Raw genomic sequence first — 11,921 nt, 5'->3', positions numbered from 1 at the left:
CCATTTTACAGTTGGTAGTGTATATATATGTCAATGCTACTCTCTCACTTCATCCCAGCTTCCCCTTTTGCCTCCACCCCGTGTCCTCAAGTACGTTCTCTACATCTGCATCTTTATTCTTGCCCTGTCACTGGGTTCATCAATACCATTTTTTAGATTCCATATATATGAGTTAGCATACAGTATTTGTTTTTCTTTTTCTGGCTTACTTCGCTCTGTATGACAGAATCTAGGTCCATCCGCCTCACTACAAATAACTCAATTTCATTCCTTTTTATGACTGAGTAATATTCTATTGTATATATGTGCCACAGCTTCTTTATCCATTCACCTGTTGATGGACATTTAGGTTGCTTCCATGTCCTGGCTATTGTAAATAGTGCTGCAATGAACATTGTGGTACATGTTTCTTTTTGGATTATGGTTTTTTCTGGGTATATGCCCAGGAGTGGGATTCCTCGGTTATGTGGTATTTCTACTTTTAGTTTCTTAAGGAATCTCCATACTGTTTTCCATAGTGGTTGTATGAATTTACATTCACACCAACAGTGCAGGAGAGTTCCCTTTTCTCCACACCCTCTTCAGCATTTATTGCTTCTAGATTTTTTGATGATGGCCATTCTGACTGGTATGAGGTGATACCTCATTGGGGTTTGACTTGCATTTCTCTAACGATTTAATGATGTGCAGCATCTTTTCATGTGTTTGCTAGCCATCTGCATGTCTTCTTTGGAGAAATGTCTATTTAGGTCTTCCACTCATTTTTGGATTGGGTTGTTTGCTTTTTTGGTATTAAGCTGCATGAGCTACTTGTATATTTTTGAGATTAATCTTTGGCAGTTGCTTCATTGGCAAATATTTTATCCCTTTCAGAGGGTTGTCTTCTTGTCTTGTTTATGGTTTCTTTCGCTGTGCAAAAGATTTTAAGTTTCATTAGGTCCCATTTGTTTATTTTTTATTTTATATCCATTATTCTAGGAGGTGGGTCACAAAGGATCTTGCTTTGATGGATGTCATAGAGTGTTCTGCCTATATTTTCCTCTAAGAGTTTTATAGTGTCTGGCCTTACATGTAGCTCTTTAATCCATTTGGAGTTTATTTTTGTGTATGGTGTTAGGAAGTGTTCAAATTTCATTCTTTTACATGTAGCTGTCCAATTTTCCCAGCACCACTTATTGAAGAGGCTGTCTTTTTTCCATTGTAGAGTCTTGCCTCCTTTGTCAAAGATAAGGTGCCCATATGTGCATGGGTTTACCTCTGGGCTCTCTATTCTGTTCCATTGATCTATATTTCTGTTTTTGTGCCAGTACCATACTGTCTTGATCACTGTAGCCTTGTAGTATAGTTTTAAGTCAAGGAGCCTGATTCCTCCAGCTCCATCTTTCCTTCTCAAGATTGCTTTGGCTATTTGGGGTCTTTTGTGTTTCCACACAAATCATAAAATTTCTTGTTCTAGTTCTGTGAAAAATGCCATTGGTAATTTGATAGGGATTGCGTTGAATCTGTAAATTGCTTTGGGTAGGATAGTCATTTTCACAATGTTGATTCTTCTAATCCAAGAACATGGTATGTCCCTCCATCTGTTTGTATTGTCTTTGATTTCTTTCATCAGTGTCTTATAGTTTTCTTTTCTTTTTATTTTAATTAATTAATTTATTGGATTTATATTTTTATTGCCTGTGTCGGGTCTTTGTTGCTGCACACGGGCATTCTCTTGTTGCAGTGAGCAGGGGCTACTCTTCATTGTGGTGTGTGGGCTCCTCATTGTGGTGGCTTCTCTTGTTGTTGAGCACAGGCTCTAGGCATGTGGGCTTCAGTAGTTGTGGCACATGAGCTCAATAGTTGTGGCTCACGGGCTACAGAGTGCAGACTCAATAGTTGTGGCACACGGGCTTAGTTGCTCCATGGCATATGGTATCTTCCTGGGGCAGGGCTCAAACCTGTGTCCCCTGCATTGGCAGGTGGATTTGTAACCACTGCACCACCTAGGAAGTCCAGCGTCTTATAGTTTTCTGCGTACAGGTCTTTTGCCTCCTTAGGCAGGTTTATTCCTAGGGATTTTATTCTTTTTGTTGCAATGGTAAATGGGAGTGTTTCCTTAATTTCTCTTTCTGATTTTTGATTATGTATAAGAATGCAAGAGATTTCTGTGCATTAATTTTGTATCCTGCTACTTTACTAAATTCATCAATTAGTGCTAGCAGTTTTCTGGTAGCATCTTTAGGGTTTTCTATGTATAATATCATGTCATCTGCAAAGAGTGACAATTTTACTTCTTCTTTTCCAATTTGGATTCCTTTTATTTCATTTTCTTCTCTGATCGTTGTGGCTAAAACTTCCAAAACTATGATGGATAATAGTGGTGAGAGTGGGCAACCTTGCCTTGTTCCTGTTCTTAGAGGGAATGCTTTCAGTTTTTCACCGTTTAGAATGATATTGGCATTGGTTTGTAATATATGGCTTTTATTATCTTGAGATAATTTCCTTCTATGCCCATTTTCTGGAGAGTTTTTTTTATCATAAATGGATGTTGAATTTCATCAAAAGCTTTTTCTGTATCTATTGAAATGATCATATGGTTTTTATCCTTCAATTTGTAGATATGATGTATCACATTGATTTGCATATATTGACGAATCCTTGCATCCCAAGGATAATCCCCACTTGGTCATGGTGTACGATCTTTTTAATATGCTGTTGGATTCTGTTTGTTTGCTTGTATTTTGTTGAGAATTTTTGTATCTATATTCATCAGTGATATTGGCCTGTAATTTTTTTTTTTTTTTTGACATCTTTGCCTGGTTTTGGTATCAGGGTGATGGTGGCCTCGTAGAATGAGTTTGGGAGTGTTCCTCCTTCTGCTATATTTTGGAAGAGTTTGAGAAGGATAGGTGTTATCTCCTCTCTAAATGTTTGATAGAATTTGTCTGTGAAGCCATCTGGCCCTGGGCTTTTGTTTGTTGGGAGATTTTTAATCGCAGTCTCAATTTCATTGCTTGTGATTGGTCTGTTCACATTTTCTATTTCTTCCTGGTTCAGTCTTGGAAGATTGTACTTTTCTAAGAATTTATTCATTTCTTCCAGGTTATCCAATTTATTGGCATAGAGTTGGTTGTAGTAGTCTCTCACGATCTTTTGCATTTCTGCAGTGTCTGTTGTAACTTCTCCTTTTTCATTTCTAATTCTGTTGATTTGCATCTTCTTTTCTTTTCCTGATGAGTCTGGCTAATGGTTTATCAATTTTGTTAATCTTCTCAAAGAACCAGCTTTTAGTTTTATTGATCTATGCTATTGTTTCCTTTATTTTTTTTTTAATTTCTGATCTGATCTTTATGATTTATTTCCTTCTGCTCACCTTTTTTTTGTTGTTGTTGTTCTTCTTTCTCTAATTGTTTTAGGTGTAAGTTTAGGTTGTTTATTTGAGATTTTTCTTGTTTCTAGAGATAGGATTGTATTGCTATAAACTTCTCTTTTAGAACTGCCTTTTCTGCATACCATAGGTTTTGGGTCATTGTATTTCATTGCCATTTGTTTCTAGGTATTTTTTAATTTCCTCTTTGATTTCTTCAGTGATTTCTTGGTTGTTTAATAGTGTGTTGTTTAGCAAGATCAATGATTTTAATACTGTAACTCTAGATATGGGAAGAAGCAACAAGAGGGAACCATTTCCTGGACCATAACAGACTTGTAAGACTGGCAGTCCAAAGGCTTTTTGTTACTGTTAACAAGACCTAGTCCAGTAATAAGCTGCCTATCAATGAAATCTTCACCTGATGTGAGAATAAACATTCCTACCACCTCGGGAGAAGTTGGTCACAAAATGCCTCCCAAAACTTGGTTGAAATTAAGACCTAAATAAAGGAAAAGGGCTGTAAAATAAAGAATGTTACCCACCATCCAGTTCTACAAGAATCATTAGCCACTGCAATCACTGACACACAATATACTGTAAAAAGAATTCAGTGTGAGGATCAGGGTGAGGCGCTTTGTGCTAAGGTAAAACTGGCAGAACAGGACTTTAGATAGTCAGATATTTTCAATAGAAATTTTTTATGAACCCAGTTTCTTGCATCTTCCCATAGTTAGAACAGCACTGAAGCCATTAACTGTTTGTTGCTTGTGAATAGTAGCAATCTTCTACTGAGATGAGTGCTTCAGTACATGTACAATTTCATCAAAATCCCATGTACACTTTCCTCCCCCTGTGCCTCTTTGAAACAGTTCTCAGAGTTCTTGGAGAGAATGTCTCCGGGGTTATAATCCTCAGGATTATTGGCTTGAATAAAAATTTCCATTTCTTAGATTGACTATTGATTAATTGTTTGCATTGACAAAAGTGTAAATAAATAGCCAGTCAAAATCATGTCGGCCTAGCCTGCTTGATGTTGTGAAGAATATCTACTCAGCTTCCAGTCGCTAAGAACAGGAGGCCAGCCTATTACGTCCTGTCTTTGAAAAATGGAATTCTAGATGGACATTTCCTGTCTCTCACAATCTGGAGTTTCTTTGTGGGGAGAGGGGTATTCTCCAAGTATCTGCTTTTGAAAATTGACTTCAAAATGGAATTTGGGAAATCACTCTCATCTCTACACCACCTCTATCTCCTCCCTAATCTCTCTCCTCAACCCTGTATTACACCCCTCTCCTCTATGAAGTGTGGATCCCCAGAGGCCTACCAGAGGAGAACATGTACAAGCTCTGGTCACTCAGTCAGTTGAGGTGACTTTCTCCAGGACAGGTGTCTGTGGCAGGTGGATCCGGTGATGTTACTGTAGAGGTGCTGGCAAGGCCTGTCTCAGAGCGGCAGTGCTGGTGAAGAGCTCCAACTATCTCTCCAGGTCCCTCTCTTGCTCTTTCGGCAAAAGAGGTCCAGGGAGTGTCATAAGCAGAGCCCAGAACAGATTCCTAGCCTAGGACCCCTTCCACCAGGACATTTGCTGAACTGTTTCACTAACACACTAATCAATAACACATTTAGACAACCACTTAGTCTGCAAATGTTCACTAGGCCTCTATTGTGGGTAAGTGTAGAGCTGGGGTCACTAAAAGGAGAGGGAAGAAGTGCTGGTGCTGGTGAGGGGAGATATAGATGGGCATAGGAAGAAAGACAAAATATAGACCCTGGAGTAGTACCCAGTGTCTGCAGGAGGGCTTGGCTCCCAGGTGACAGAGAGAATCTGAAAGGTCATATGAAGGGCTGGGGGAACACAACTTGGGCAAGGACTGCCTTCACTCAGCCTCCAGGCCCTCGGAGCAAAGGACACACACTGCCAGCCAGGATTGGCTTCACAATCTGTGCGACCCAGAGCAAAATTAAAATCTGAGGCCCTTTGCTCAAAAAAAAAAAAAAAAAATTAAAGTCAAGATAGTAACAGCAGAACATTAAAACAAGTATGGGGCTCTTCTAAGTACAGGACCTCATGTGACTGCACACTTCATACACCCAGGGAGCTAACCCTGCTGCTACTCATACTTACCATTTCACTCACAAAGCCAAGGAATCTCAAACCTCCCAGTACATAATCTAGGCAACTCCTGACCAAACAAGGAAGCAGAGGTCCAGAGAAATGAAGTGACTTGTCTATGGTCTCACAGCTGGTTACTTGTAGCCAAGACTCCTTAGAAAACAGTTACATCCTGCTTTTGCCAATCAGAATTACATCTTATAGATTTGTCTATTTGCTTCTTTACTTCCTACTGTAAAGGTGGCTAGGTATAGGATAAAAAGAAGAAAATATGCTCTTTTGAACGTAAAATAAGGCCCTGCCAAGAAAAACTGAAGGCAGAACCCTTTATCTCCCCCAGACTCTTCAGCCACCATTGCTGGTTCCTCTTTCTGGGGTAGCAGCCCAGGTCCACCCAGGAAGTCTCTCCACTGTTCAGCTGCTCAGGCATGGCACACAGCACTCTACCACATGGCTGGCATCTTTCTAGGGTCTCCTGACCATCCTTGATGAGGGTGAGAAGGTGCAGAGCACAAATCATGACCTGTCACTGCTGAAAGGACAATGGAGATGAACAGAGCAACACTCCCATTCTACAGATGACAGACTGGAGGCCCAGAGAAGGGATGTGGAGAGTAGGGAGGAGAACCAAGGTCTGCTGGTAGAAAGCTCCTCAAATGCCAATCTTGGCTCAGAAACCGTGTGTGACCATATTGCCAGCTGTACTTCCTTCTCTACAACATTGGGAGGTGAGCAGAGAAGGAAGACAAAAAGGTGTAATGGAAGGGGCTTCTGAGCCAGGCAGACCTAGCCAGGTCTGCTGCTTTTCAACTGTACAAATTTAGCTGTCATGGAAATACTGAGTCTCAGTTTCCCCATCTAAAAAATGAGGATAGAATGTGGGGTTGGATAAAATGAGATGAGATGCCTAAGAGGCCCTGATCCTGCTATTACAGCAGGTGCTCAACCAAGGTTGTGTCCTGCCTATCCTCCCTCTCTTCCTCTGCATCAGGAGTTCCAGCTGGCACCACAAGCATATTTGGAAATCTCTTGGGGGTGGTGTGAAGTGAGGCATCCCAGCATCTAGTTGCATCTCTTGAAAGACATGGATGTGAAGACATTATGAGAGAAGACTTTAACCATGCACACAACTGGGGTTCTGACTCACAGGCAAACTGGGGTTCAGTGGGAAGGGATAGAGAGAAGCAGGGTGATCCTCATTTTGGATCAACGAAGGCCTGGGGTCACATCAGACACACCCAGAATGCCCAGAAATCTTTGAGAGAAGAGAGAACATTGAAAGAGCTGCTAAGACCCTGTGGGCCAGGAGGGGAAGTTAATAGGTAGTACAATCCATGAGTTCCCACCAATGGGGTCTCCTGGTTACTCAGGCTGCTGAGGCCTGCAATTGCCTCCACCCCACACAATGCCATGAGCAAGCCTACAGGGGTCCCTAAGGGTGGGGGACTCCAAGGATAGCCCATCTCTAGGCCATTTCTGTCACCAAAGCTGCTCCTTTCCAGCTCACCTCTCATGCACCCTCCTTCATGTACCTTTCATCCCCTCCTGCCTTCACTCCTGCTGACTCTCAGCTTCAAAGCCCCTTTGGAACTTAAGAAGTCTTCTCCTATCTCAGTGCCTCTCCTTGGGGAAACTCTTCTCGCCCCATCAGCAGGAACCTCATACACATTTGTGGTCCTTCACATGGGCCTGGATCTCTCTGCCATGGCAGCCTCTCACTGGGGCTGGGACCCAGGCCTTTGTCCCCAGACACTATGAACCTTCTGGGGCAAGAAATGTTGAACGGGTCACCTCTGTACACTCCCCAGTGCCTGACACAGTGTTGGTGAGTGTCCTTGGATCAATAAAATGGAATAATTTGGTAATTAGTATTCCACACATGTGCAAGTCTCCACCCTCTACATCTCAGTCCCAGCATTTGAGAAAAACAGAAAAGGGGGGCAAGAGGCCCAGATGCCCCCCATCCTGCACTGAGAGCAGCATTATGGGAGTAACCAGTAGCCAACAGTACCCCTCCCACCCCTGCACCACCCACACCAACCAGGACATGCACACAGCAGAGCCTTCACTGGTTTCCGGACATATCACTATCTTTGCTGTTTTGTGATAGCCTATGGGTCGCAGGAAGGGGTCACTCATGAGGTTACTGGGAGGGTTAACACCACAGTCTCCCTTCAGTGCTCTGGGGAAATCCATCCTGGCAGACCCACCACCTACAGGTTTTCCACAGCTCTGGTCTCCCGCGTGCCAGCCCTCAAGACCACTTTGCTTCCTCATGTCCTCAGGCACTTGGAGCTTCCCAAGCCTTCCTCGTCCTGAACAACCCCTCCTACCCAGAAGCCCCTGTCTCTGAATCTGTGTGTCCAACTTTGGCTCTCTCTGCAGTGCCATGGAGTCTGATTACAGACACTCCCATCAGAGTTCCTGCAGAGGATGGGGGCACGTTTAAAACCATGCACACAAGGTTGAAGCACTGAGTTCTGGAGCGTAGGCACTTTGGAGAGAAGAGGGGATGCGGGCTTGGACTTAGTTATACGGTTCTAGTTCTCTAAAGTGACAGGCAGGGGTTCTAAAGCCAATGTGGCAAATAGGAAGGGTGACCATGGTCAGCAAAATACTGTGTGTGTGTGTGCACGTGCACATATTTCATAATTTAAACTTTTTAAAAAGAACAAAAGCACTTGTGGATATAAGTACAACATATTTCAGGAACATATGACAGCAGTAGGACTCTCCTACTGCTCATTCAAAGGCATTGGGATAATACTGCCCTCAATCTGCTCTCAGTCAAATCAGTTCTCTTGGAGGACCTTCCTCCCCTCCTCTTCCCTGGCCCACCCTGGGCCCCTGTTCCTTCTTCCCTCCTGCCTGTGGCTGACCTGCACCCCTTTCCTCCTGGGGCCCAATCATCTCTGCTTCCAAAACCTCACCACATGGCCCAACCAGCCCCCAAATTCTCCCCCATTCTGCACATTCTTGCCTTCTTCCTAGTGGCCCTCAGGCTGCTTAGGGCTGACAGCCACACAGCCCATAGTAAAATTAACAAAGGGAACGCCTACAGAAGCTGCAAACATTTCTTCAATCTTATTGGAAGGAGGTGTGGTGGGGAAGACCCCATACTGCCTTCCTCCCAGAGGCAGACCAAAATTTCGACTATTTACAGAGCAACTACTGATGAGGAAGATCTGAAGACTAGCAGAAAGGTCTTCTACAGCTAAAGATATAAAGGAGTCACAACGAGACAGGTAGGAGGGACGGGAGACGTGGTTAAGATCCCTACACCCGGGGCGGGCAATCCACTAATGGGAGGATAGTTATAATTGCAGACGTGCTCCCCAATGAGTCAGGGGTCTGAACCCCACATTGGGCTCCCCAGCCAGATGTTCTACAACAGAAAGATGAGCCCCCCAGAACTTTTGTGCTTTTTTAATGGCTAAAGTCAAATTTACTTATTTATTTATTTTTTATTGAAATATAGTTGATTTATATACATATGCTTTTTCAGATTCTTTTCCATTATATGTTATTACATGATATTGAGTGTAGATCCCTGGGCTATACAGCAGATCCTTGTTGGCGCTCTATTTTACATATAGTAGTATATGTATTTTAATTCCAAACTCCCCTTTGGGATTTATCCAACCCCAGCTTTCCCCTTTGGTAACCATAAGTTTGTTTTCTATGTCTGTCAGTCTGTTCTGTTTTGTAAATAAGTTCATGTGTATCTTTTTTTAGATTCCGCATATAAAAGCAATATCATATGATATTTGTCTTTGTCTGACTAACTTCACTTACTATGACAATCTCCAAGTCCATCTATGTTGCTGCAAATGGCATTATTTCATTCTTTTTTTTTATGGCTGAGTAGTATTTCATTGTGTATACATATCACATCTTCTTTATCTATTCATCTGTCGATGGACACTTAGGATGCTTCCACGTCTTGGTTATTGCAGTAAATAGTGCTGCTATGAACACTGGGGTGCATGTATCTTTTTGAACTATAGTTTCCTCTGGACACATGTCCAGGAGTAGGATTGATGGATCATATGTTAGTTCTATTTTTAGTTTTTTAAGGAACCTCCATACTGTTTTCCATAGTGGCCGCACCAATTTACATCCCCAACAGTGGTATAGGAGGGTTTCTTTTTCTCTACACCCTCTTCAGCATTTATTATTTGTAGACTTTTTCATGATGGCTATTCTGACCAATGTGAAGTGATATCTTATTATAGTTTTGATTTGCATTTCTCTAAAATTAGTGATATTGAGCATCTTTGCAAGAGCCCACTGGCCATCTGTATGTCTTCTTTGGAGAAATGTCTATTTAGATCTTCTGCCCATTTTTTGATTGGGTTGTATTTTTTAATTTTTTTTTCAATGTTGAGTTGCATGAGCTGTTTGTATATTTTGTAGATTAATCCCTGTGGGCCACATCAATTGCAAATATTTTCTCCCATTCCGTAAATGGTCTTCTTGTTTTGTTTATGATTTCCTTTGCTGTGCAAAAGCTTTTAAGTTCAATTGGGTCCCATTTGTTTATTTTTGTTTTTATTTCCATTACTCTAGGAGACAGATCCAGAAAGATACTGTTACGATTTAGGTCAAACAGTGTTCTGCCTATGTTTTCCTCTAGGAGTTTTATAGTACCCGAGCTTACATTTAGGTGTTTAATGCATTTTGAGTTTATTTTTGTATATGGTGTTAGAGAAAGTTCTAATTTCATTCTTTTACATGTAGCTGTCCAGTTTTCCCAGCACCACTTTTTGAGGAGACTGTCTTTTCTCCTTTATATATTCTTGCTTCCTTTGTTGTAGATTAATTAACCATAAGTGCATGGGTTTATTTCTGGGATCTCTATCCCTCAGAACATTTGACTTTAAGGCCAGTAGGGCTCCTTTCAGGAGAGCTAGAGGTCTGTGGGAAATAGAGAATCCAGTCCTAAAGGGCGCACATAAAATCTCACATGCTCCGAGACCAAGGGCAGAAGCAGTAATTTGAAAGAAGCCTGGGTCAGACCCACTTGCTGATCTTGGAGAGCCTCCTGGAAAGGCAGGAGGCAATTGAAACTCAGCCTAGGGACTTAGATGCTGGTAGCAGTCGTTAATGAGAGCACATTCCACCAAGAAACACTAGTACTGGTAATCAGCATTGTGGAACTGTCTGTCTAGATTATTAGTGCAGGGACCTGCCCTTGCCCACTTGCGAGTCTGCCTCAGTCCCAGGAAGCCCCCGTCCAGGCAGTTAGCTGGGCATGGATACTGCCCCACTCACCAACAGGCCTGCTACCAAAGGACACCCTGCATACCCAGCAGCCCCAGGACTGGCCCTACCCACCAATAGGCCAGCAAAGCCCCAGGACCTCCAGGACCCTGAAGCTAGTCATCAGACGCAGGCCCACCAAGCAGAAGGCCTACATTAGCCCTAAACCCAGCCTCACCAACCAGTGGGTAGGCCCCAGTGCTGGTCCCACCCACCCTCAGGCTGACACCCACTCCTGAAATCCTAGGGCACTGCAGCGAGAGACCCTGGGACCCAGCTCTACCCACCAGAGGGCCATCACTAGCCCTGAGACTCCCCTCAGCCCTGTCACTGCTGACCAGCAGGATAACATCTGTAACAGAAACTTAGGACCTTGCAGCCAGAGATACAAATCCACCTACCAGTGAGCCACTCCTAGACCTGGCACCTGGTCTCACCCATCACTGGGTGGACAGTAGCCCTGGGAAAACCACGGTGCTGCAGCCAGCTATGTCAGGATCTGGTGCACTCACCAGTGGGCTGTCACTAGCTCTCGGTCACCCCAGAGCCCACAGCCACAAAAGTCAGGAATTAGCCCTGCCCACCAGTAGGAAGATACCAGGCCCAGATCCTTCTGAGCCATGGCCCCATCATCAACAGGTCACCCAACTCTGGGAGCCCTGGACCCACAGCTGGCCACCCCAAGACCAAGCTTTGCCCACCACTAGACCAGCATTAGCCCAAGGACCCCCTTTTCCAGGGCTCTGTAGCCAGTCACTTCATGACCCGGACCTGCCCATCTACAGGTGTCAGCCTATGCACAAGGCAGGGCCTGGCAACCAATCTGACCCAGGTGCAGCCACACCAACCACCATGCCTACAGTAGTCAGCCTGCCACAACAGACAGACCCACACAGCCCACACAGAGGGCACCCCTAAAGCATATTGCTCAGGTGACCAGAGGGGAGTGCACTGCTGGGCCTCTTATGACATTTCCTACATACGGCCACTTCTCCAAGATTGGAAACAAAACCAACCTACCAAACACACAGGAATAAAAATGATGAATTAGGCAAAATGGGATGACAAGAGAAATATGTTCCAAATGAAGGAATAAGATAAAGCCCAAAAGAAAAACTAAGTGAAGTGGAGATAAGCGATCTACATGATAAAGAGTTTAAGGTAATGATCATAAAGATGATCAAAGAAGTCAGA

This window comes from Hippopotamus amphibius, chromosome 2 (assembly GCF_030028045.1).
Source record: "Hippopotamus amphibius kiboko isolate mHipAmp2 chromosome 2, mHipAmp2.hap2, whole genome shotgun sequence".
NCBI lineage: Eukaryota > Metazoa > Chordata > Mammalia > Artiodactyla > Hippopotamidae > Hippopotamus > Hippopotamus amphibius.
This window is presented reverse-complemented; position numbering follows the sequence as displayed.